The following is a 943-nucleotide window of genomic DNA, read 5'->3' on the forward strand; positions in this document are numbered from 1 at the left end:
ACCTATAAAAATAGCCTGATATATATATATATACCTCCCTCCCTGCCTTTCGGATTCTAGCAACCTCAGAACTGGACAAGGGAAAATCTGCTGGATTTTATATCTTGAAGCAAGTAATTTAGTAGATGATTTTGTCCACACCGCAGCAGGTTGAGAATATTTCTTCCCAGGAAGTTTCTGCGGCTAATTGATCCCGAAAAGTCAATCACTGATAGAAGTGATAAGACAACTGTGTATGGTGGGTCACTACTGTATCAGCTGATGGCCCAGTCTCCTAAGAGGAAGACAAAGACAGCTTCACATTCCTTCCCTGCAGGAATCATCGATCCCCACCCCCCACCCCCACCACCACCACCACCCCGCCCCCCGTGGTCACTCTCCTTCCTGGGGTCCAGCCCTTGCGCTTTCCTGCCCCCTCCTCCCGCCCCCCTCCTCCCGACCCATTTCTCTTTTTCACTTTCTCCCTTGTCTGTCTCCTGTGCTCTCCCTCTCCATCCTTACTTGACCATAATGAATCAACCAATATTTATTTCTTTGTTCTTATAAAGTTGGCCATTTTATAGCCTTACAGCGTTATAAACTTACAGAGTGTTTAAACACTCTATGGCCAAGTTTTTAGAGTCTTCTGTTTTCTCAGTAAAAACTTTTAAAGGTCCTCTGCTCTTTCTTAGGAGACCCATTGCCAAATGTCTGCAGAAGCCCGTGGTAATTATTCTTTTCTTTTTCAAAGAAATGGAAATAGCTGCAGATCAACTGCACCTCCTTCTCTAGTGCTAAGACTTCAGAGCGCATACTGGGTAAATGACCTAGTTTGACTCGCTCCTACTACTAGGCGTATCACGACGGATGATGTTATTTAATACCTGAACATGACACAGTTTTAGGTGGGTGGTTTTTTTTGGGGGGTGGGTGGTTTTTTTGGGGGGGAGGGTTGCTTTTAATA

Source organism: Delphinus delphis, chromosome 14, assembly GCF_949987515.2.
Source record: "Delphinus delphis chromosome 14, mDelDel1.2, whole genome shotgun sequence".
In the NCBI taxonomy this organism is placed as follows: Eukaryota; Metazoa; Chordata; class Mammalia; order Artiodactyla; family Delphinidae; genus Delphinus; species Delphinus delphis.